The sequence below is a fragment of the Sturnus vulgaris genome, chromosome 3 (genome assembly GCF_052056855.1).
Source record: "Sturnus vulgaris isolate bStuVul1 chromosome 3, bStuVul1.hap1, whole genome shotgun sequence".
In the NCBI taxonomy this organism is placed as follows: domain Eukaryota; kingdom Metazoa; phylum Chordata; class Aves; order Passeriformes; family Sturnidae; genus Sturnus; species Sturnus vulgaris.
This window is the reverse complement of record NC_142245.1, coordinates 99,502,768-99,521,071: the sequence shown is the minus strand read 5'-3', so window position 1 is coordinate 99,521,071 and position 18,304 is coordinate 99,502,768. Positions and strand designations below refer to the sequence as shown.

At 40.0% G+C, this 18,304-nt stretch overlaps 1 long non-coding RNA gene across 2 annotated transcripts in view; it reads left to right on the top strand.

Moving 5' to 3' along the window:
- The window catches only part of LOC106865131 (uncharacterized), a 224,275-nt gene that overhangs the window by 118,335 nt on the left and 87,636 nt on the right, over window positions 1-18,304 (top strand). The gene's annotated exons all lie outside the window — the stretch shown is intronic.

Below are 18,304 nucleotides of genomic sequence, written 5' to 3'. Positions count from 1 at the left end.
ATACAAGGGCTCATGAAGCATCACTTCAGCTGGGCTGTGTGTTTTTTGTTGGTGTCAGTTCCTGAGCACAGAATTGCCAGCACAGGAGATGACCTTCCAAAAGAAACTTTGAATATGTTGAAACAATGCATGGTACATCCCATTCCTGGCTTTGTGTCTCAAGACAAAACCTGTTCTATGAGGGAGAGAGATGTCACTGTGTTCAGGGCTGTGAAGTTTGGTGGGACATTGGGAGGTGAGCTGTCTTAGCCATTATTGATGATAACCTAATATTTTATTCTGTTTAACTGTGCTCAGAGAGATGAACTTCAGCATTACCAGACCCAGGGAGGAGCTGTAGAATATGGGAAAAGTAAGGAATAATGCTTGTTGGCCCTGCATCCCTTTTGACAAGACTCTTTGGAGACCACCAGAGGCTCAGGGCAGGGCTGTCTGAGATATTGCAGGGCCATGTGGCTGTTCTGTTGTCACCTCCCTGTGAGTGCCCTGCTGACATTGTCTTAGCCTGTGAGCTGCCTTGGACCTCTTTGGTAGATTGAGTGTCGCAAGCTCCATGTAGTCCCTGCAGCTCTTGACACACACCAGAGACAGCTCCTTTTATTTTTTAAAATGAAAGCAGAGATGCTCTTCTAGTAAAGTAATTGCTGGGCGGATTTTGCCTTCTAAGAAACAAAGTATTTCTGTTCTTAATGCAAATTTAAACAAATGCAGTACTGCTCTTAGTGGAAACTGCCATGGGGTATGCAAGAAAGTTCATGTAATGAGAAAACCAGGCTGCTAATGGGCTGTCCTGGGTCTTGCTGGCCACATCTTCGCTTTGAGGACTCCAAGAACTGCACAAATGTCTTTTAATTATGGTTCCACAGCTGAATACTCTGCTTACTTTGTAGGAACAATTTTCATGTTAGGCAATTCACTGTGAAGAATGGATGTTGCAAATGGATTCCTCTTCCTTAGCGGATTTACTTCATGTGAGAAAGTTCTTGGGGAGTAAAAGTTTTGGGGAAGTAAATCCAACCTCATAGATAGGACATATTCTTTCATCTGCAGGCCTCTTGTAATTTGTTCCCTCGCTGCTCGAGTATTAGAACTTGGGAGCTGAACAAGAGACTTAGAGATACATTAGAGTGCTTAATAAGTGTCTTTTTTTAGTGTTGATTTTTTTCTTCAATGTTTTCTTTTGTCTTTAGTCATAGTCATATCATTTACCAGCCTGTATAGATATCTTAGGGATTTTGGTGAGACTTGGAGCTTGGGAGGAGGAATTTTGTGGTCCTGTTAGTTGCTCTGACTGTGTCCTGGAGCATAGCATTTTGGCTTTCAGGACTTCTGTACAGTGTACCATGAAACAGCTATAGGAGTAACTACAAAGAGAGGTGTAGCGACATATGAGAAATGCAAATATGTAAAATCACCTCTAAGTTCTTTATTAAAAGCATTAACTGTAAATTATTATCATTATTGTTTTCAATTATAATCCATTTATAGATCTGGACAGTGTAAACCAACAAGAGAGTTTTGCTTCCCTTCAACAATACTAGTTCTCTGAAGTTACTCTCAGCTTCAGAGACTCAAATTTCCTTACCTGGCTCATCTTCTCTCTCTCACCTACTCCCAACTGAGACTGTCTAAAATGACTCTTTCTAACAGTTTTCATTACATTCATGGCTATAGGTTGTGTGTGGGGAAGAAAGGAGCTTTAGAACATAGCGGTGTTGAACTGCAATTCTCTGAGAAATGAGAGCTCTGGTGACAAGGTCTAAGGACCCTGGTGCTCTGGGAACAATACTGGCTATTGCAGAACTTGGTGTGAAAATGGGAAGTCAGCAGTACTTGAGGTCACCTTATTTTTTTTGTCCTCTCTGAAGATAGCAGTAATTGAATTGATTTGTACTTGAAAAGAACCTTCCTTGTCATTTTACATTTAATAACCTGCCTTCTTGTCTCTCCCCATCCCTCAAGCTGTAGTAGCATGGAGATCACTAATAGCACAGGTAGCATTTTGAAAGTCATGGGATATGTCTTTCTTCCTTAAAAATCTGTCCAGTGAAAAAGCACTTCCTTGTTTTCACAGGTTTGTTGTTCCCCTGTGTGCGAGGCAGTCCCTATTTTGTTTCCTCCACGGCCATTCTCATCCCCCATATTTCCTTCACAATGTCTTCTCTGTGTTTGGGCATCAATAGCTGGACTTCGTCCTCCTCAGGGCTCTGACTGGTGGGGATTTGCCTTAACAGCCAGTCCTTTTGTAGCAGGGCTTTTTCTAAGACCTCTTACTCCCTTGGGACAAGCTGTCAGCCCACACAGCTTGTCATGAACAAGGGAATATTTGAAAGTTTTACTTAACTCACTTTCACATTTTTTCACAGATTAGTATTTTCTTAGACTCTGTTATGTTGTTTTAATTGAGTCTTGCCACCAAAACAAATGAACATTGTGCCACCACTTCTCAGTTCCTTTATACAGCCATGGCTAAGAGAGTTTGGAGACGGTGCTACCTGCAGAAATGTTGAAGTCAATGCTATGTATAATCGTGATGAATTGCATTCAAACTGCTCCATACATAAATCTGGTCACACCAGAACAAGAGCTGTGGAAAGTGTATAACATTAATGTATACTCATTACATTCCTCCTTTCACAGGCTCCAAGGCTGTCAGGCTGGCCATGGGGTGGGGAACTTGAAGTAATGAGGAGTTAGATTTAGACATTTTACTAGAAAGCATTGCAGTTTGTATCTGGAAGAGAGATGCCCTTTAAGAAACAATGCTTCTGTGATGTACAATGGCTGCTAAGGAGTAATGAGTTTTGTATTTGTTTTTTTTTTTTATTGGTGGCAAAGAATCTTGTCCCATTTTGCAAGTTTATTGAAAAAGGCAGGAGTTGAAACAAACTCAACACCTTGAAAACTCAATTTTAAATTGATAGTGCAGCTTTCTACTCTCTTTGAAACCAAAGACAAATTTCCTACTGATTTTATCAGAAGCAATATAAAGACCCGAAAAGGTAAGTTATGCTCTTTCTCCCTCATGTGAAACATGTTATTTGGTTCCTCCCTGGATAGTTTTGGCTATATCATTACAAACATACACCAAGGACTGAATGTGGCCTTGCAATGAAAAACGTTTTGTTTATTCAATTTGCAAACCTCAGAATGAAGGCCCTACTGGCCCTGAAGCAGGGAGGAGGAATACATAGCAGGCAGCCATACAAGGTAAGGTGACTCCTTCCATGAATAGAGGGTGTCCACAGCAGGAAGTCAATACCTAGATAATTTTGAGCTGCAATGCCTCATGTTTGCCCTTACATCTGTCATACTGCTTGTCCTCAGAGTTGCTGAGTGATAAGTGCCCCTAAAAATCCTTTTCTCTATTGCAGGGAGCTAGTGTGGATTCAGTCATCTACCTCAACTCCTAGAGCTGAAACTTTTGCTGAGGAGCTTTGTTGGTTTGGGTGGAGGATGTCATGTTACATCAGGTGTTTTTCAGGAAAGAGTGACACTTTAACAGCCAGCTCAAAAGGAGGGAATTTCCTTTCCAGGTAGAATGAGCAGGCAAGTCTTTTGTTGATCACCAAGTCTGGTTTATTTAACTGGGTGTTTTTCTGTGTGTGCTGAATGCCCTAGCTTGTGATAGGGCTACCAGGCTCCATTGCCAGCAGCATACTGGGGCTTATATCTGACTTCCTACAGCTGTAAATGCTTACAGCACTAATATTTCACAATGCCTGGGACACAACTACTGAGATGAAGGAGAGAGTCTTCTAACTGAATTCATGCAGTGAGAGTGGCTTTGTGCAGAAGGGAAAGCTGCTCCTGGGAGAGCTACCCCCTGCTTTTAAGTTACAGAGCCCACTCCCATTGCTGAGTCTATTCTTAGTTCCTTATGCCCCAATGTGTGTCTTTCCTGACTGATTTTTTTACTTTGTGTCTTCCACTTGAATGTGACTTGGCAGAGCAAGTCCTGTCTCTGTTACCTTCAGACTGAATTCCTGCAATGGAGGATGAGGATGGAGCCAAGTTTGAGACTTAGCTTGTGCAAAGAGCTGTGTGTTAATTAACACCATTCTTGATTTACTACAGCTGAGCCTTCAAGGTCAGATCCTGCTCATGAAAGCTCCTATTGAATCCCTTTTGTCCTGTGGTTCCTACATCTGTATGGGCATGCAGTTACCTCCCTGCCTCTGACTGCAGTTATGGCTTGCTGGTCACCCTGCTCTCATTAAGTTAATTGTAGACTCCAGGCCCATCTGTGTTGGGCATTGTTCTGCTGAAGTTTGGTTTTGAGAAATGCTGTCCACCCATAACTGGAGCTGAAGCAAAGAACATTGTACACAAAGAGAGGATTTTTAATCCTGTATAGATATAAATAATATTTTCAGTTATAAAGAAACATGGAAAACTAGAATATTGATAAGCTTCAGCTTTTAATACTGTTTTGTTCCTTGGCTTTCAAGTTTTCTCTCCAGTCATGAATAGGTGTTTTTGCTGCTGAGACACTTGGGCTGCTTTCTATTGTGAGCTCTCTCAGTGATTCACTTCTCTGGTCTCCTAAGAAGTTGGTTTGCTCAAGGTGGTGTAGCTGTTGCTATCCTTGAGAATAAAACACAGGTTATGGATGACATAGATAACAAAGCAGACACTGTGTAAAAAAACCTCAGTTCTGAGAGCCAATGTTGTTAATAATCCTTGATCTCTGCTGGCTGCTTGTAAACTTGACAGTCTGCTTCAAGGGTAGGCTGTTGTATTTTCAGTCTTAACTAATAGGCAGCCATGCTGTGGGATGTATGCTGGGATATCACCAGGATCAGAATTATTAAACTGTATTATAATCTAAACTGGAATCATATCTGAGATTTCACAATCAGTACAGGATACCCTCAGATCAGTAGCTGTTGAAGCTGTAGTTGGCAGTCACACAAAAAACTAGAATTTGAAATTGGGATCAAAGTTGGTGACATGACTGTCTCTAATGATGATAGATATGTCGGAGATTTACAGACATTTTGTACTTTTTAAAGGTGGGCCTAGATATACTCTTTTTGAATTTTCATGGTTCCTCATGGTAATTGCATTAAACTCAGTTCTACAAGGGTAAATTGGCGTGGGAGAGCCCAGGCAGATGAGGAACATAAGCAGAACAAAGCAAATACACATCATGTTACAAGGCTATACAGGCAGATTAAGCCCTACCTAAATGTGGGATCTGCACCCTTGTTGAAATTCTGCCACGGCCCAACCAGTGCACAATGCTGGGGAGTATAAAAGTGTTCTTGAGCAATTTAGTGAAACTGCATCTGTAGGACAGGCTGTATTTATTATGTGCATGTTGGAAAAATGAGGTAAAGAAAGGAAAAGGGGTGTAAACATAGAAAAATGTGTACATTTATTTTCAACACAGCATGCTACATGTAGCACTTCCAGTGGACTGCATGGCTCTGGGCTCAGTTCAAATCCTGAAATTCCAAGACAGGACAGTTTCTTTTGAATTCCCCGAGAGAGACACAGACTGAATCTTGCGTGCATTTGAAGTTGATTTCAGATGTGATCCTTGTAATAAAAGCACTTGATAGATGTCTGATTTGTGATGTGCCCAAGGGTATCTCATTCTGTGGCATAAGTTGATAATGGACCTAGCTAGCACATACAATGCTTGTTCCTAAATCAGAGCACATATGCAAGGAAAGGAATGACGTTTTAGTGTGGGGAAGTCAAACACAGTCTCAGGCTTTTCCTATAGGTATGAACAAATCTCTTGACACCTCTCCCTTTCTAATTTTAGTGATAGAGATGTTGCTTTTGCAGGAATGTATAATTGCAGTTGGTTTCTTCACTTAAAACTTGCATGACTTGTTTAAACAACATTGCAGTTCTGGAGTTCTTGTGCAACATCTTAGGAGGGCACTAAAGCAATATAAAACAGACTAGGCCTGACCTCAGGGAAGTTAAGACATGAGTTCAAAGAGTATTATTCACTCATTCTTTCTGCAAGCCAAGGACAGAAATCGTATTTTGCACCTGGAGTACTAGTTTGTCCAAGGCACAAATTGCCCCCAAATATTGCTTTGTCTTCATGCCTTTCTATGGCTGTGAAAGGATCTACAGGGTTTCTTCACAACTCTTCTCTAAAAAGATGCCTTTATTTTTCTTGCACTGCCATAAATGCTTCCCTGTGGGTCCTGGGATAAAGACAAGGATTGTACTTCTGAAAGTGGAACGTCTAAATACTTCCCTTACAGCACACTAGGTTAAAGATAACATGATGTTAATTTCCTGTTGCTGTAATATCATTGTGGAAAAATTGGTGTATTTCTGAAATTTTCTGAAGTGTATTGAAGAAAGTCAGTACAGGTTTAATCATGTGGTCTGTCCAGACAGTCAGTGTGCCCTTGAGCAGGTTATTTGGTCTCTGGGTAACACAATTTCTTGTAACTAACATAAGAACACTTCCCTAATGGTTTTTTTTTATGCTGGGGTAAGAAGTACATTAAAAACTGTAAAATCATTGTAGTCTGCAATGGTCAAACCATATAAGCCATTAAGATAGATGTTAAAATATCTGAATACACAATCTGGCCAGAAGAGCCTGGATTCTTCATGAGGTATTGCAGCCCGTGTTTTGCCTGTCTGTGCCAGAATGCTGAACCTCCTTGTGTGTCACTGTAAATCAGCATTTCACTTCTTGAAAGGATTTGTTGGAGAGCACCATTTTACTCCATCTCAGACAATGCAGGCTGACTGAAATATCTGGGAATGCTCATTGCAGACAGTAAGCTTTGAGGTGATGATAATGCCTCATAAGGGACCTGCTAGCCAGAGGATCCTGCTGGTGCTTGGGTGTTAACTGAAGATGGCCAGGGCTTCTGTAGTGTCCTAGATCAACACACTTCATTGTAGTTCTCTGCATACTGTATCTTGCATCAGATCTGTCCCGTGAAATCAATGGAATTATTTAAATAAATTATTTTTATTAATTTATTATATGAAAAAAAATTTAGAGCAAATTCCTTTGATGTGTGATATCCTAATCACACCCGTAGGGCATTAGCAAGCACAAGGCACATCTGAGTGTCTCTAATTCCCTAGTGGTGTGATTATATCTCATAATATTCACAACCCCCTGGAGCTTCTTTACTGGTATAAATAAATCAATTATTTAAGTCAAATACTTTGATCATTAGAAGCTGCCAGCGAATGCCTGAATGCCTGAGCTGTGCAATTCACCAGGAATGATCTTGCTTCTCAAAATGCTGAGCAGCCGAGCTGAGTGCTACCAGCACTTCATTTCAATCTGCTTTATAAATTAGATTAGAAGTCAGTTTCCAATACTTCATCCTGGATAGCAAGGAAGGGAGAACTTTACAGGGGTGGAATTATGAGATATTGCTGCCAACAGATCCTTTTATCATTTAACACTGCTGTCATAGGTTAAATGTGAGCTACTGTTCATATTAACTAATAGCTATTATACTGAAAACTGACACAGGGATTCCAGCTAATGCACCATGAACCTGGTTCACACACACTGCATCATATTAGCTATTATTTGCACATATGGATGGAAAGGAGTTTTGAGTCACTTGGGATATATGGCAAATTAGCATTTTATATCATATTAATGAAGTGCTAATTGCTCCTTGCAACCTTTTTTTGTGCAAATTGAATGGGTCCTATTTGCACTGTCATCTAACTGCTGTATTACCTTGCAGCACTTTCATTAGGATGAGGCAGCACAGAGTTAATCAAGGAAAAATATTAGTAATTGTGAGATAGTTATGAAACCAGTATTGTTTAAAGTAGACCAGAAATACTGCAGTTAACTTTGATTTAGCTTGGGAATATTTTTATTAATAGGTTTTATAAAATATCTTTCATTTTGCATACATTAAACTGACATCTTTACAAACAGAGGTTCCTGCTTCAATATTTTATTTTTCAGTTTCTGTTTGTCAGGGTGCTTTGACTCTTCTAATGAAACATAACAAAAAATAATAAATATTGCTGGTCATTTGTCTCTAAAATGAATTACAAGTCTGGAGCTCTTTGAAATTGCAAAATAAGAAAATATCTCTAAAGATATTAAATTTACCGGTGTCTGTGAGTCTAATCAAACAGCAGCCAAGCCTGTAAAACAATATAAGAAATATTGAAGATTTTACAATTCTAATCATTTACAGAATCTTGTTAACTATCAGAGATACAATTCTCCATAAGTGTAAAATATAGTAAAATTATAGTATGTGATATTTTCAGCCAGTACAGGTATTTTGAAGACAAGAGACAGGTGGAAAACATGAGGTAAAATTGAAAGGTAATTTTATTCTAACTTGGGGATGTTTCCATGACTGGGGAGGAAGGATGATTAATTTCTGAAGCCTCTGTGGGAAAGGCACCCAGGCAAAATGACATAAATCTCCATTAGAGGATATAAATGCTTTTGCCAAGAGAAAGGGGAGCTGAACTTTAGGTACACAGCCCTTTGCCAGTCAATTCATCCAGATTTAGGGCCTGCACGTTTTCTTTTTCAATGAAGTATTGGATATGGACAGATTGCTAGTTACAGCCGAAGGTGGTGTGACAGCTTTATTGCTGTTGCATGGGCAACATGTTGTCTTTGATTGGGAAATAGGCTGTGGACTGCCAGAGAGGTATGTACAAAGCAATGCTTCCAGATATTTATAGTGTTAAAACAAAGGTTGTTATTAATACTGATTGACTTATGCTTTTATTCTTTCTCTTTTGGCTGTGCATGCTATGCATTTGTGTAAATTTAGACACTTGTGTTTTTCAAAAAGGGACTCTCATCTTAAGAGACAACTGAATGAAGGAACTGTGTATAATACAGTCTGTCAGAACATATTCTCAAGAGTCTGCTGGGGAGGGGATTTAGGATTCGCACCTCAAACAGACACCCTAAGCACAGTAATAATTGCACAGGACCTTGTCCCAGGCAGGCATGAAGCAATGCAGCAGTGAAAGACCTTCTTGCTGATCTAGGCTTAAGACTTTTTCCAAACAAGCACAAGCAGCTCAGCAGATTTTTCAGGCCTAAAATCTGGATAGGGAGGTTTGCAAATTGGTTTATTTTGCCCTGTATGTCATCCTGGATAGCCTGCTGTAAAATATGTGGATCATCTAGATTTCAGTTGTATTCTGCCCACTTGAGGACCAAACCAGAAATACTTGATTATGGCACTACTTGCATCCAATTTGTACTCAAGCAAAGGAACTGTATAAGTTAACAGTACAAAACTGTCTTTATGCCTTTGGAAAATGCTTTCCAACCTGTCTATATAATCTGACTTGCTATCGTCTCTATGGTGAAAAATATTTTCTCTCTTTTTTTTTTTTTTCCTTAAGAATACTTTGTAGCTCTTGCTATGGCATTCTGGGAGACTTCAGTAGATGGTTTTGAGAACACAAATATTATTTTACTGGTAAAGTCTGAGTGCATCAGCAAAGTCTTACCTGACAGCATTGCACAAGCTTACTGCACTGTGTGTGTCAGAGTTGAAGTTTTAATGGGCTGGTGAGTTATCACAACAAATGTGGACCCCGTGGGGAATTGTTTACTCTCTGTAAGAAGATGAGGAGATCCTGGGTGAGGACAGGAGAAAAGGGCAATGTGGCAACCTCAAGAATTTTATGGGTTTATGTTAAACAAACAGCTGCAGTAATATAGGAGGTTATCAGGAGCCTTAGGAGATCTGAGAGCAAAGCTCTGGTAGAGAGATAGAGGAATCAGATGCACAAACATTCTTCCCTGCTGACAGGTAGGACTGCACTGGTATATTCCTCTGCTAGTCCAAATGAGTCTGGAAGAGGAGCTGAGCAGAAAAGGGAACTTCTGGTAAATGAGGAAGGCTACTTCTTGCTTCACAGGCCACTTCCTGTTACATGCTCATCTCTTTTCCAGGCATAGCTGACCGGAGTCCTTGCTGAGCTCCTGAAGCTGACACTGGGCTATGCAGCTGTTAAGCTCTAACTAGAGTGTAAGCCTAACTAAAGCTCATGGCTACCGAAAGTCACTAATGTTTGATGACCTCTGGGAAATGAATTCAACTTCACTATGATTCCCTGCAGTTACTTTGCCTGGTTAGAAAAGCACTCCCAATTTCCTCAATTGGCACAGATTTTTTTTTTTCCTGTGCCTATGGAAGCAAAGTGCTCTGATCATGAAGCAAAGCCAGCAAGTGTGTACCAAGGAGGGGGGGACTTCAAGTCAGGCTTGGAGACACCTTGTTGCAATGGCATGGAAGAGACTTAATTTCTGTTGCTGGGATCTGTAGCTCTAATTTGTCTCAAAAAGAAAAAAATAAAAGAAATAAAAGAACACTTCCTTCTATGGGCTGGTGAGTAAGAAGCTTTTCAGACACCTAAAATGAGTAATGTGAAAAATTAATAGTTTGGAGTCCAAAGCAAAGTTTGTATGACCTCAGAAAGGGAGGGAGAGAGGGAGTCTTCAAGGGAATGACAAGAATCTAAAAATATTGATTTCAATTTGCCATGGGAGGGAGCAGGAGAAACAAGCCATTGGAACAAGTTCCTGAAGCTTCCCACTAGCTGGAATGTTGAATAGCACAGCGAAAACAAACATTTCTGTAAGGTTTGCCTTCTCAGAAAAGATTAAGTCCAGTCCCTCTTGTCTTGCACTCTGTCATTGGAAGCCTCTTGTCCTGTTTGAAACACCAAAGAAGGCAGAACTTTCAGTGCTGATGGTTTGTAGAAAAAAAGAAAAAAGCTATGGAGGATGTTTTACTTTGGGCAGGGATTTCAGGCTGCAGCAAGATCCAGCCTGTGCACTTGTGAAAGGCTGTGCTCAGCCTCTGGAGCTGGAGGAAGACAAGGCTACAGTCATGCTCCATCTTCATCAGAGCTTTAATAGGAGTGGCTGCATCAGGTACCCCTCTGCCCTTCCCCAAATTCAGAGTCCTCGGCTCAGATTTCATGAGGCCATATGATTTGAATCTGCATTTTGTGTGATTTCAGACCAATTGCTGTCTCAGGAATGCTGCTCCTGGGTCAGTAGACTCCAAAACCCTGCCTCAGATGGCCCACCTTTCCCCTGACAGGGAAGAGCATGGTGTGCACATGTGTCTCCAACTGGGCAGACACGAAGGAAGCTTTGGTATCTGACATGACTTTTTTCCTCTTTAATATGGGTTCAAGCAAAATCTCAGTCTCTGTTGCTTCATATCTTTGGGAAGAATGCAATAACTAAAGTAAAATGATAAATTGGAATTTGGAAATGGGAATGGCTTAAAATCAATGTATCTGAAGGTGACTGGGCTATTAACATGAGATGAACTTTCTTGTGACCTATATGCATGCAGAGATTGACACCTATACAGGATCAAAGGAGCTTATGAAAGGCTACAGTACATGAGAGGAAATTGAAAATGTGTAGGTTGTCGATCTCAAGAGTGGCTTTTATTAGTTATTGTACATAATAAGTATTGTGTCAGAAATGAAAGGGATTAACTCTCACCCAAGGTACTGCACCTGAGCAAATATTGTCTTGCCTGGGTGAAATTTGTGCCAACACAAAGAAGACTTGGTATGAGGCTATGTACTGCTTAAGTCTCACTTAAGTCTTCAAAATGAGGATTATGCTGGATTTTAGTGGTACGAAAATATAAGGACAAATTTCAGTCCTTATATTGTTACAGTGTGTATCCCTGGGGCTTCTGGAGTAATGTAGGGTCTCACCAGGAGACATCAAAGCTGTTGGAAAGTGCTTTCTCTGCAAACTTTCTCTGGACCACTTTCCAGATTTGGGAGGTTTTCATGTCACTGAGCTGAAGCTCTGAAAAGCTGTTAGAGAGAAACTGAAAGGATAAGTGAGTTTTAATGGCTGAATGTTTTATTCTCTGCTGTGTTTTCCAATGGCTCAAAAGTTTTGGTCTATGTGAGCAAGCAGAAGAATATTTTGCTGAGGTCAGTAGGTTTTTCTGTGAAACACTCTAAATTTTGTAACAGCAGTTGGCAGTTTGTTGTTGGAAGTATGAAAGTAGAAAACTAAAAGTTTCAGAATGAAAGTAACAAATATTTTCAGGCCAGAGAAGAAAAATTCTATATCTGGAGAGCTAAGGCAATATTTTTCATGCTGAATCCTTCTGTCCAGATCTGCTTTCAGCAGATGATACTCACCGTTCAAGCACACTCTTGCACCTGGGCCTGGTTTGCACACCTCTTGCTAAATATTTTCCAGTTTGTGGAAGAATGATGAAATGGTTTCACAAGAACACAGACCATTGACTTGACATCCATTCCCATATTTAATTACCTGTCTTTAGTGATAAGGCATGCCTATGTAAGCTGGACTGCAACCACCAGAGGGGAAAGGAGTAGGATATGATCTTGTACACACACTATTTTCAGAAAAACATTTCCTAGGTTTTTGTGGGTTTTTTGTGTATTTTTTTTATTGTGGTTCTCATATTAATTATGTCTGTCCTTTATCCTGCCACAACATAGCCTGAGAAGAAAAGAAATGGGGAACCTCATGATGTCTTTCTGTAAAGCTGCCTCCCCTGTGTATTAACCTGTTTCCAGGGGTATCTTGTAGCAATGCCATATATGTTCCAAGACATGGAGATTACTAATGGGGTGTAAGAGACTTTGGGACCCTGTCATATGAGACTTCCTTCTGAGATGATTTCTGCACTGACAATAGAACATTTTTGAGGGGCTTGTGTCACCCCCACTGCTCTCATTACAGCTTACACATAATGAGAATGCTTCTCTCCCCTCTAAACTGATTCCTGAGCCCTTGCTGTATGGCTGGCTTGCTAGAGTTGCTGGTTAGGCTAAAGGATTGTTTTATGCCGTTTTGGGGTTCTCCCCCCCACCTTTTTTCCTTAAATTCTTTCCAATACAAATATATTCTGATCTGATATTGTTAGATTCATTTATTCTGTTTCTCTATTAATTTGATCTTACACATATAATTGTAAACACTGTATTTTTAATCTTGCATTGGTGTGGTTGTGTTCTAAGGTGAAGCTGATTAATTATCTGAGGAATCCAGGCCAGTGCTGGTTTAGGTAAAATGATCATACATGAATAGATTTTCTCTGCATGCCAGGAGCCCTGTAGTGCTTCTCTGGCATTTGAGGAGGCCATAGGGTGGTGATAGGCTCTTCTGTCCTTCATCTAATGCTTGCCCAGTGTAAGAACACTGGAAAGCAGGTCGTTGTCCTCACAAGATTCCTGTGAGATTGGCAATACTGCTGTCACCATTCTGCAGATGAGGAAATTTTTGGCAGAAGAGAATCGAATGACATAACCAGCATTTCTCTAATATACATCAGATAGTGATCTATAAAAGCATGAATTCTGTGTTGTCTTTTTACCTCCATCCCAAGTTTGGCAGAAGATTTTGTATTCTTCCTGATTTCTGTCCTAGTCAGAATTGTTCTGTCATCTGCTCCAAATTAATTTCTGTAACTTTCCATGATTTCCCAAATAAAAATATTGGATTGTATTTGTGTTATGTTTACAATGTCCATGGATGAGAGGAGAAATCTCAGAGGAGTCAGATCATGGATGTTCAAGCTTGCATCTGCATTGTTGTGACACTGTGATTTAGCTCAAAGCAAGCAAGAACTTTTCTGTGCTAGGTGAATTTCTAGGAAGCCTTTCTTTTCCATGGGCAACAAAAAGTTTTGGAAAGCAGGATGATTCTACCTTGTATATTTTTGATACATTGAGGAAAAAGTAGGAAATATAAATTTCTTTGTTATTAGGGGGGAAAATACATTTAGATTTTTGGTTTGACCCACTTGATCCCACACTGAAGAGAAAGGGAGACAGAGGAATCAAAAGTTTTTCTGTCTTAATAATTTCTAGATCAACATCACCGGTGAGTATATTAGTATGGCATTTTCAGTGGAAATACAGTATTTCAGCTGGACAAAATGCAAGAATGTTTTATCTCATGGAATTTCCCACTTAGGAATGGAACAATCCTTCATACTGCCGTGCCTGCCTCAGCTCCTAATATGGATTAAGCAAGTAGCTGAAAAATACCCATCAGAACCCAAAGATGCAGTTGCCATGGTGGTTTTTCAAAACCTTAAAGGGGTATACCAAAACTGTTAGAAAAAAAATTTGCTGTAAAAACTGTTGCTTGCAATATAGAAGAGTTTCTGCATTTTCCCAGAATTACTAGCCATTTGTTTTGAGATCTTCTGTAGCAGGTTCTGCCTTGAATACACTACAAAATTTGATTCTGTTGTGTTTTATGTGTACTGAGCCCAAGCAAAAGCCTTCCGTCATAATGTCAGTGCCATTTTGCTCTTAGAGAATGTAACCTTCAGCTTGATGCTTTCTTGTAATTGCACTACTCTTGTTCATCCTTGTTTTGATGTTCTTTTGATGCAAAGTGTGTTTTCTGAATGAATGGGTTTTCTCCTTGTTTATAATTCAAATTGCTGAAGCCTATTTTCACTGGATTTTTAATTATATAGCATTTAATTCTAAGAGTTCATTTTCTTTGAGAAGAATCCTCAGAAGGCTTTTAAATACCAGGGTACCACTTTTTGTTCAGGAAGTCTCTGAGTCACAAAGGACTGCAGGAGACTGTGCTGAGAAGGTATTGTGTGCTTACCCTGATATCACACTGTTTCCTAAGTTTGTGTAATTGGTTAGTGATGCAGGCATGATGGATATGTGGTCTCACCTGGTATAGCTCCTTTATATCTCTATAGGCACAAAATGTGTATGTCTTCATTCCTAGTGTCTTTTTTGGATCTCACTTTCTGCATTTCTTATTATATAACTGGAAGTCACTTTTGAAAGGACAGACACTTAGGGTAATATCCTAGGAGAAATCGCGGGCTGTGGCTGTATCGGTACACTGGGCAGGGCCAGGAGCAGTGGCATTGGTGACCCGTGGAATTTGGGTGTTAGCACACTCCAGGGCATGGCTCTGCCAGTGCCAGCCAGTGCTGTCTGCAGCTGGGCCTGGAGGTGGGTCAGGGCAGCAGCATGAGCCAGGGACAATTCCAAGCAGGCAGATACGGATGAGAACTTCTCTTTGGGGAGTGAGCAGAAGGACAGAGTTTAGCCATATGGACATGGGCTGTGCCATAAAACTTGTGCTCAGGGGCAGGGAATTGGCCCTGAACTGCTGTATTTTCTATTCCAAGGCAGGCCTGTTGATTTCTGTGCCGCAGTGCCAGGCCCTAAGACAGAATGCATTTCCAGCTCTCTGTATACAGGACGTAATTTTAATGCTTGGCTCCTGCTGCAAAAAATGTCACAGTGAACTTCAAGAGGATTGTTTATGTCCCTAGAACCTTAAGCTGGAATAATGACTCTAATTTATTTATGCACATTTTGACAGCTTGTTATGTTTTATTCTGTAAAGCTAAATGTGGTCTCAATAACACCTCGGAGTTATTGCTACCAAGTAATGATGCCAGGGAGAGATAGGGATTTTTTGTCTCTGAGCAGGAAAGATCTTTTCCATTCTGTAAGGATTTAAAACTACTGTCCTTGTGTCTGTCTGTGTGTTTGAGAATGTACAGTGGAACTGAGGGGTGATGTGTCCTAGCTGCATAACTGAGTGGGAACAGATCGACTCTACATCAACACTGAATGCTTGAATAACCCAGAAACCAGTGACCTTCTCATGGGAGATGTCACACTCAGACAAGAGATGGGGAGTTCTGTCCTAGAGCAGAGACCTGTAAATGCTTGCTTGCTCTGTAATGTGACTCTGTTTGTTTTAGATCTGCTGAATGATACAGATTGGGTACCCCCTTAGCAGAAATTCAGTCACTTTCTCTATGGAGGTTTGAAAGACAAACCCTTTCTGGTCTGAAAGTGTTGTTCATTTCTGGGTGTGTTTTATGTACCCATATTTTTTTCACTGACTAATGTAATGCTTTAAGTTTGATAATATATTGACAGCTAATCAAGGTGCTCATAGGAGCATTGAATAGTTTTGTAAACAAGAAGAATATGATATTAGTGTGTAGAAGGCTGTCTTGATGAGGAGTTTAAATGAGAGAAAAAGAAAACAGTAAAACCAGAACACTGGTCACTGGATTCTGTATGATTGAATTTATTTTCCTATTGTCTACAGCAATATCTATACTATTAAAGAAAACTATGAGGAAGCATCCCAAAGCACCACATTGTCTACAGTTAAGATGGTACCTGACCATCTTGTCTTGGAGATAAAGAGCATTAAATAATATGAATGGGAAATGTTTGCAGACAGTAGCTGTAGTCCCAAAGAACTATCTTAGGCTTGTTCAATTGTCTAGTGCAGATACAGCTAATGCAAGCTTACTTCTATAGCATATACATGGGGAAGCTGTGTTGAAATGGGGCAGGGGAGAAAGAGTATGTTTAACCTAATCCAAGATATATGGGGATGACAGCAATCCATTAACTCTTAATGTTAACTCTTAATTAACACACACATTACTTCTTTATTCCTTCCTCAATATCTTCTATTGGCTCTTAACAGTAGTAGCACAAGAAAAAAAGCCATTCATGACCAGCCAATGTGAATCCCTGGAGCCTCAGTAGGGATTGCTGAGAGACAAAGCTGTAAATATGTCATGATGGACTGAAAAGGAAAAGGTACCACTCTAGGGACGAACTCAAAGTGTAAGTGTTGGCTCATGTTCACTAATCTGGGTAACAGGACAGACTGATCATTGCCTTTGAGCTTTAGTCTGTGTTTTAATGCATTTTTTAATACATTTTCTTAATGGACTACTCCAACAGCACAGTTTCCAGGGCTAAGTTCATTTATAGTCCACATGGAGAACATGAATAGTTACTGCTTCAGAAACAATAGGAGGATGTTACTCTGCTGCTGATATAGAGGCACTGATGAGAATGATTCTATTACCACTCAGTTACTTTCTCCTTAATCAAAGCTTTGAATAGGTTTATAATCCAATTGAAAGAGTTGTGGCCACACTGGTATTCATATGCAAAGTCATTCACCATCAAATTCCAGTGGTAGAAGTTTGGTTTTCTCATTCCTGCCCCGAGGGAATGATAAAGTCAATCTGACAACTGACCATCTCTGAAGTCCAAGGAAGGAGATCTGCTTGTACATGGAGAGTGAGCTGAATTCCCACCTTTTTTGGGTTGGCATTTCATATCAGGATGTGAATCTTGTATTGTGTATGTCTCTCAGGGATGGTGAGTTTATCAGGATGGCACTTGCATATAGTTCTGTGATCACTGTGACAGTTCCCTGGTCTCTAAAGTAATTTCCTGAAAAAAATAATATAAAAATCACAAGTGTTAGTAAGTTATTTTTAAGTAATCAAATGCAGCTGAAAAGATAGGTATACAAGAACTTGGGCCAAATCTTGGCTGTAACCTTATGTCTGAGCTGTGCAGAATATGGCATACTCCACTATCCTTTCTGTGAGAAGGTAGAAATGGGTTCCATTTCCTGAAATGATTGTCATTCCTGTTGTTAGCAGAGGCAGAACTTCAAGATCATTGAAGAAATAAGCCATTAGAGTCTGATGTAAGTTAAGTTCTACCATTAGTGAGGTCTGCTGTTGTCATCCAGAGGCATTTTTCACTGTGGTATTTTAGCCTTGGCTCCTAGTCCTGGCCTAAAGTACCTGGTTTTTTTTCAGAAATGGCTGGTCCTGACACATAGTGAAGAATGCACAGCCTGTGTTTTGCCCTGAACTCTGTTTCATCTTGCAAAGTACACATAGTTAATCTCTTACCTGTCCTCTTTTCAGATAGAAGACACTGGCAACAAGTAGTTGATGGAGTTCCTGACAGCAGATGTTTCTTTTAATTTGGCTGCTATAGGGGTTTTTGATATACTAGCATGATTTTTTTTCTTGTCTGTGAATTCATGTGAAAATGAGTTATGGAGCTAAGGGCCTGGGCTGCATTAGGAAGTTGCTGCACTTTAAATTAATTATCTCTATATTCAAAAGTCCACCCACCAAATACTTTCCTGTTTTATATACTATGGATGGGAGTTCTCATCTTCCTTCTTGCTCCAGAGAAATTGACCCTGCAGAACAAGGAGGTGATTAGTTTTCTGCCACATAAGCAGATACATTGTGGCAAACTTGAAAGCTCATATTTTCTAGCTTTTCCATTAATTTTATAGCTAGACAGGTAAAAATACAGGCTGCTTTCTATATACTCCTAGTCTCCAAATTGTGTTCATGGGTATTCTGAGCTACAGCCTACAATAACTTTTAACATTTTGCAGTGTATGGACAAATGAAAGTGGGAGATTGTGACTTTGACTTTTATAAGGATTTAGCACAAGGTTCTCAAGTTTAATTTGGGCTATATT